The sequence below is a fragment of the Puma concolor genome, chromosome A1, assembly GCF_028749965.1.
Source record: "Puma concolor isolate L17-30 chromosome A1, mPumCon1.1.hap2, whole genome shotgun sequence".
Classification (NCBI taxonomy): Eukaryota; Metazoa; Chordata; class Mammalia; order Carnivora; family Felidae; genus Puma; species Puma concolor.
Window position 1 is genome coordinate 219,599,089 of NC_141667.1, and position 7,369 is coordinate 219,606,457.

General features: G+C 43.2%; 1 long non-coding RNA gene across 2 annotated transcripts; it reads left to right on the forward strand.

Moving 5' to 3' along the window:
* Positions 1-1,189: 1,189 nt before the first annotated feature.
* On the forward strand, positions 1,190-7,057 carry LOC147584774 (uncharacterized). Of its 2 annotated transcripts, none has more exons than XR_015255964.1 (3): positions 1,190-1,299; positions 1,688-1,842; positions 6,854-7,057. It is a non-coding gene; the product is annotated as an uncharacterized LOC147584774 (long non-coding RNA). The 2 variants fall into 2 exon arrangements; XR_015255963.1 differs by lacking the exon at positions 6,854-7,057 and adding an exon at positions 2,808-3,309.
* The last annotated feature ends 312 nt before the right edge of the window (positions 7,058-7,369 follow it).

Consider the following 7,369-nt stretch of genomic DNA (forward strand, 5'->3'; position numbering starts at 1 on the left):
ACCTCTGGTCCTACCCCCACTTTCAAAAGCAGAATGTCACCAAAAGTCCTCCAATCTCCCCAGGAAAAGGTTCCAGTTTTTGAGTCAGAATTTGAACTGTTGTTGAGTTTAGAGACTGAGAAGCTCTAGAGGATATGGGATCAGCCCAGAGTACTGACTTGAAAGGAAATAACTCTCTTCTTTATAATGTAATCTAGCAAGGAGAAAAGGTCAATTTACTTAGCGAGATGTTCTGGGAGGAAAAATTACTTTTTAAGGAGTTCTGAGATTTTTAAAACAGTTTCCTTAAAAATTTTCCCTTCCTTCTGTTTCTGATGGATCTCTTATATTCTGGATTTGGAGTATAGTTGAAATGTCTAGGCTTGATTGTTGGGAGAAAGGCACTGTCACGTTAGAGTGTGTGAAACATGGGTCTCTAAGAAGGTATGATTAGCTCCCACTTTCTCAGTCCTTGGCAACAAGGCCAAGAAGAAGGGGAAAGTGGATTAATCCTTTAAAAAAGCATAGAAGAAGAGGTTAGAAAAGTTAGAAAGGTCAAGTGTCTTGGAAACTTTGAGTGGGAAGTCCATCATTTTATCTTTAGGACACAAGGTAATGATGGCGATGATGACAATGGTCATGATGATGATGATGATGGTGATGATGATGATGATGTACTATGATCACATAAAAGCCTTTCATCTGCAGGCTCAAAGTGCAACACAACCACTAATTAATCCTGAAGGCAAGGTAGGCAAATATCATTACCTCCAATTTGCAAACTAGGAATCCAGGCAGGAGGAAATTAAACCCTTAACCAAGGTCATCTCAGAGTGAAGACTAGAAATGAAATGAAGAGTCCCTGCCTCCTTACTTTCCACTGGCTACCTCAAAGGTGGCTACTGAAGGGCTTGCTTTTATTCCACAGGCAGAGCCAGCTCCTTGCTGCATCTGACCCTTTTCTTTTTTTTTTTTTTTTTAATTTTTTTTTTCAACGTTTATTTATTTTTTTTGGGACAGAGAGAGACAGAGCATGAACGGGGCAGGGGCAGAGAGAGAGGGAGACACAGAATCGGAAACAGGCTCCAGGCTCTGAGCCCTCAGCCCAGAGCCCGACGCGGGGCTCGAACTCACGGACCGCGAGATCGTGACCTGGCTGAAGTCGGACGCTTAACCGACTGCGCCGCCCAGGCGCCCCCTGACCCTTTTCTTTACAGAGTTCAGTGAGGGCAGGGGAAAGACCTTATAGAATGATGTCTCCACTACAGACTGGTTTTGAGAACTGCCACATCTCCAACCATGGAAGCAGAAGTGTGGAAGGTGTGTGTGAAACCCTATAATCAACTTGAAGGCAAGAACTATAACTCATGCTTTGTGCCACCTCTAATACCCAGCACAGAGTCAGTCCCACCATAGATCTTCCCAATTTTGGTTATTTCTTAATTGATAATCCTGTTCTTTGGCAAGAAGAGAGATTTCCTTTTTCTCTAAAGTCTATTGAGTTTGTTTACTTTTCTTGTTTCCAGAGGGAATTTAGAGAGTGTGGCAGAAACAGTAGCTGACCACCAAGGATTTGTGTTCCCTCCCATCTACTGTTGTTTTTGGGAAGTGGCTGCCCAATTGGGAACAATATTTCCCAGTGCTTTATGTCTGAGTGACTAATTCTGGCCAATGGAATGTTAGAGGTAATGGTGTGTGTCGTTTCCAGGCTGAAGGAGTGAAAGGCCTGACGTGCTTCCCATCTTTCTACCTCTGGCAGTCACTGTAGGGCTACATGCTAAAGATGGCAAAGCTAAAGAACGTATGTTCCTGTGTCCCCCACTTGGCAGGGAATCACCAAGTAACATCCACATTAGACTTCAGGTAAGCGGAAGTCAACCTTTTTCACTGCAGTCACTGCAGTCATTTAGAGTCTTTTTTTTTTTTTTTTTTTTTTTTTACTGCAGTTATCTGCTCTAATATAGGAAACCTTTAGAATACATCTCATGTGATAAGCAACAACTTAGAGATGAAGCAGTTAGGGCAAAAGGAAAACAAGGGTAGGGAATAAGATGAACACAAGTGCAAAGCATGTACAGAAAATGTATGCTACAAGGTGCTGTACAAGTTGTTGGGAATAGGCAAAATATGTCTTTGAGTTTCCCAGCATCCAAAGCAAAGAGGGGAATTCTACGAGCTACAAGATTCACAATGCTGAAGAGAATCACATGTTAACACTTAGGAGAAATATACATTTTTCTGGTTCTTTAAACTGAGAAACATTTCTCCTATGAGGTTGAGAAGGAGGATCAGTGCTGTCAGGTGCATTTGGCCACATCCTCAAAAGCATCTGTACAGTGGTTATCACAGAAATTGTCGTGTGGCTGATATAACATCCCTTGATACAAAAAGTGGCAGTATATGAAATAGGTTTTAAGAGAGGCCAGGATAATATGTAGTGCACAAAGGCAGCTCTTCAATGGTCTGGCTTAATCCAATGTCCAATGACCCTAAATGGGTGGCTTCCTTGGTCTCGCACAGGCTCTGGGGTTATCGCTTAAGAATCAAATCCATACTTCTGGGTGAGCCATGAGATATAAGCCCAACCACACCATGCTGTGAGAACACAGCCTGATCCACTGGATGGATGACCCTGTCCTCTGACCAGATGTGACAGGAGGTAACCCAACAGCTGACTTGCTGACTGAAGTGAGGAAGTTTCCCTCCCTGATCTGCTTGTTTGAGTGGATGGTCCTGGTGTGGATGTTCATTCAATTACCACATCTCAAGGGCAGTGGTGGGAAGGAAATCAACGCCACGCCTACTGAGGTCACCCTTGGTTTCCTAAGGTCTACAGGTGTGGATGAGAAACATCTGGCCAGGAAACCAGGCTGCCAGAATCCCCGGAGTAAGGGCACTCAGCCACGCCATCAGGAAAGAGGAAGCTCCTCAGCAGTATTCTGGCCAGCACTCAAATTCTTCAAGTTTGCAAACCAGGGAACTGCTTCATGCACCTGCCCTGCCAAGGGTCTTCACAATGAGGAAGATTACATCTCTGATTTCCCAATCCTTTGTGAGACCAGGTGCTTAACCCTGCCTGCAGGGATAACTCTTCTCCCTCTGAAAGAAATAGCTGTTCTAAGGGGAAGAGATATGTCATGGGGGAATGGCTTGACTTTTCTCCCAAAAAACACGTTGTCCATTTACCTAGTGGGAAAGAAAACTGCACACACTTCTGAGAGCTCAAAGCTGTTTTAGGGCCTGTCCTTCTCCCCTCTCCCCTTTCCTGCCTCCTTCCCTTCTTCCCTCAAAGACACAGATGGAAATAATATGTTACCTATACCACAGATAGTGTATTTACCAGTAATCTTCATTTACAGAGGCTGACAGCAGCGGGATGCAACGTCCTTTTCCTCTTTTTGAAGCTCTCTACGGGATTTTATTTTGCTCAACAAACATTTAATGAGTCCAGGGAACTGGTGTAGCAGAGTCAGTTAAAGCCATGGGCTTCTGGCTCAACAGATCTAGGTTTGATCTCGCCTGATCTTATTACTTTGGGAAACTCACAACCTCTCTAAGCTTTGGTTTCCTCACATGATTTTCTGTGAGGTTTAGGTTTAGGGGAGATAATGACACAAAATGCCCCATAGGAGTAACTGAGGGTGCTGCTCACTGCTCATTAACATCCTTTATCTTCAGATATATATATATATATATACATATATATATAGATATATAGATATACATATATAGATAGCTATATCTATATACAGTGAGATAGTGAGGGGGAGAGAAAGAGATTCCTGGTCTTTGGTGAATTCAATCACTTTATTATTTGGGGGGTAAGAAAGAGCCTTCCCTGTGTCCTTCTGAGAATATTGTAAGACATACACTAATTTTTCTAAATATGATAGAATTAAATTGGTTTTATTTTAAGAATTCATGTGAATTTCAGTCTCCCTTTGAGAGTCTGGTCTGAGGAAACCATAGACAACCAAAAAAAAAAAAAAAAACAAAACAAAACAAAGCAAGAATCAAATGCTAAGCTCAAGGTCTGTGTCTTATCATCTCTGACACTTGTTATTCTTTAGAGCCCCTTCTTAGGTTTTAATTCCTCTGGGGAGAGGGTATATGGGGGTGACATTTTTCTTCTTCAACTAATTTCTCATCCCTACACCTTCAAAACCAGTATCACACCCAAGGGTCACCAAACCTCCTTGAGTCTGACCCACGGAGAAAGTACCTGGAGACCCCTTGTCTCGGGGGGCAGGTGGTGCCCATTCCTATGGACACAGGTTATTCTGGGCAGTCTCTGGCAGATGCTGAGGCATAGGATGTGGGTTTTAACCTTCAGAGTTTCCTCCTGAAACCTTAAATGCCATCTCTCTGGTATTTCTGGAACTAACCCTCTGTTTATAGGGGGTGAAGCAAAGCAAGTAAGAAACTGAACACAGATGGTGGCCCTTTCTGACTCTCCTCCCTCTCACCCTCCTGACTTACAGAACACTCAGGCAATGCCTCCATTTTAAGGTGGGCCAAGGCTGAGTTTTCCAGTTAACAGTAAACTGGAAACAACTTTTTTTGTAAACTTCCATTTCACCAGTTTTGTGGTCACTTTCTTCACTATCCGACTGACAGCATTGGTTTCTGGGACCCTGAACACTGCCTTTATCTGTGTCTTAGACCATTCGGGCTGCTCTAACAAAAATACCAGAGACTGAGTGTCTTAAACACTCAAAAATTTATTTCTCACAGTTCTGGAGGCTGGCAAGTCCAAGAGCAAGATGCTACAGGTATAATGTCTGGTGAGAGCCTGCTTCTTAGCTCATAGATGGCCCTCTTCTCACTGGCAGAGGGACAATAAGCTTTACTGGGGTCTCTTTCATAAGGGCATGAATCTGATTCATGAGGGCTTCACCATCACAACCATATAAGAAAAATGACATCTCCCAAAGGCCCCACCTTCTAATACTATCGCACCAAGGGTTAGAATTTCAACAAATGAATGGAGGAGGGGCACATAAGTATTCAGCCCACTGCACCTTGCTACCAGAGTCCTGGTGTTAGCATCTAGAAATAGGAAGCCAAGGGTTTAGTTTGGAATAAGCCAATGCCTGAATAAGCCAGCTTGCCGGTGGGTCAGGATCACAACTAGTCTATGTCCCTGAGGATGTGAAGAGAAAGGGCAGAGCTAAGTCCGTGATGTCATGCAGTGTGGACACTCGCATCCTGTAGATTCAACCACAGAGTGAGCCTGTCTTCATTGATTTAGTCAGCTGCCTGGCCCTACTGTTCATTTCTCAGTCTGCCTTTTCCCTCTATGGAAGGGCTCACGCTGGTGTTACCACACATGGTAAACTCAGCGAGAGCTGCCAGCTGTTTTGTTTGCTCAGGGAAATGTCATGTGAATATGAGCGTTTAATCAATAACTCTTTGCCTTTGGTGGTGGTGATGATAGATCCTTTCTGGCAGGTTATACAGTTCCTGATATAGAAAGCCTTATACCTTTGCAGTTAACTGTATGCTTACACAGTATATACACATATGTACATATATACATATGCATATGTACACAGGTACTTTGATAGGCTCCTGTTTTAGAAAAAACAAGGGGACTGGTTGGTAGTAGAAAGTAATCTGTGGTTTTTATTGTATATTTTATTTGTAACTTTCAATCCCTTGAAAGCACTAGGTCCCTTGTAATTAACACTCTGCAGATACCATGGTGGTGAAGGGCAGCTGCAAGAAGGGCTCCTTTTACACCTGCCGTGAGAGGAGGGGTGGGGGGGGGTCACAGGGGAGTGAAGGGGGTGTTTCAGCAACAGCTGCAGAGCCTGCCGTGTGGAAAAATTGCCTCAGTCTCCTCTCCCTGATACTGGAATTCCTTCTTTAGGAGCATAAACTTTTACTTCAATGCAGTTAAACAAATATTCCAATGCCCTAGTGGAAGCAACAAACACCCACATATTAAAACTTGCCTGAAGGCAGTTTTTACCTCCAGAGAAAGAGGAAGGGGCGGGAAGGAGAAGATCACCGCAGGGAGTGGGTGTGTTGTTGGAAAGAGGAACTGAGAACCTCAGAGTCAGAGCTCATTAAGTCATGCTTTTTCTTTCAACCTGATCTCCCTTCCCTGTCTCATCTTTGAAAGAAGCTTTCAAATGCTGACACAGCAATGTACAAGGTGAATCATGGATTATTTGTCTACGTGCTTTACCTGTGCTTAAATTTAAAATTTCGGCCATTTATTCAAGGCCTGGCAATAATTAACCAGCAATAAGGAAATGACATGATTTTCTTAGAGGAATGCATCAGAAAATAATTTCCTGGAGTCACCGAGAGAACTATAAACAGCTGTAGTCTCATTTTGGGCCACCCGGTGCAGAGTCCTTTTAAATCATAGATGGTGCCCGCCCTGAGGAGTGTTGGACTCAAGCAGTCTGAGCAAGGTGGGTTTTAGGGACCAGGTGAGCCCTGCCACTGTCTTCTAGACCTGCAATTATCCTGTGTGTTCAACCAAAAGCTTCCCTGGAGCTGGAACTAGTGTAACTGTTCTTCCATCAGACACTTTTTGAGCACCCATTTGGTGTTGGGAACTATTAGACGCTGGGGGAAAAAATTAGTAAAAAATGAAAAGCAAAAAGAATACTGTCAGCCCTAGAAACAGGTATTTGATACATAGGCCTTTTGTATTTCCGTTCTGGTCAAACAGCTACCCTCCTCAAGGCCACAAACACTGACGCTCATTCTTACTCTAATTAAAATTACCTGAAGGCAAAAGAGGAAAGTTTGCCTAGAAACAGCGGTTAGGAAAAAAAAAAAAAAAATTTTTTTTTTTTTTTTTTTTTTTTTTTTTTTTTACAGCCTCATAACATTTTACCAATGCTGCTCCCTGCAGGGCAAACCTGGAATCTCAACTCAGCAGTGTGTACAAACTTCTCAACGTTGATTCCTTTGGAGAGAGCTTGAAGGTCCAGGGGCCCTGAGACTTCGCTCATAAACCCCCTAAAATAATTGTGAACAATCATGTGCCCTCTTGCATATTTTTGAAAACACTGACGAATGAATTTGTATCATCAATTTCACAGCTGTGAAGGTTGAACGTTCCCACATATGTTATGTGCTTTAAATAGTTGCAGACTGGGGCACCTGGGTGGCTCAGTCTGTCGTTAAGCATCCGACTTCAGCTCAGGTCATGATCCCATAGTTTGTGAGTTCAAGCCCTGGTTGGGCTCTGTGCTGACAGCTCAGAGCCTGGAGCCTGCTTTGGATTCTGTGTCTCCCTCTTTCTCTGCCCCTCCCCTACTTGTGCTCTGTCTCTGTCTCAGTCTCTCTCTCTCAAAAATAAATAAACATTAAAAAAAGTTTAAATAGATGCAGACTGAGCTCATCAAACTTATGAAAAATACCTTCT